Genomic DNA, 493 nt, shown 5'->3' with positions numbered 1-493 from the left:
ATCTCAAACCGAGCATCAGCATCCACGTCTCGGGAGATGAAAAGATGAAAACCCAAGCCTCTTCTTCTGTCTCGTCTCGATGCACCTGTTATGGGGAACATCCAGGTGGCAATACTCTGTGATCTTGCCACTTGCACGTCATCAACTCATTGCAACCTCCCCTTGCAACATATGTACGCCGCCAAGTTGAGCTAATAGAAACGCGTGTGCAAGCTAGTTAAGACTGCAATAAATGCGTCGATGAACTAGCAACAATGAGACGGAACAATGATCATTTCTGGAGCTTTGCAATAAGCGGTTGCACCTGACACAACGACATAAACAAAAGGTTGAAGGGGTGGGGGAGGGGTGGGTGAGGGGGAGGGGTAGGGGCGGGTAGAGGGAGGGGGAGAGATAGCAGGGGGTGGGGGTAAGGAAGGGTAGAGATGGGAGAGAGGGGGTGGGGATGGGGAGATGAGGGGGTGAGAGAGGAGGTGGATGGGGTAGGGGTTTG

Source organism: Penaeus monodon, chromosome 27 (genome assembly GCF_015228065.2).
Source record: "Penaeus monodon isolate SGIC_2016 chromosome 27, NSTDA_Pmon_1, whole genome shotgun sequence".
Lineage (NCBI taxonomy): Eukaryota > Metazoa > Arthropoda > Malacostraca > Decapoda > Penaeidae > Penaeus > Penaeus monodon.
This window is presented reverse-complemented; position numbering follows the sequence as displayed.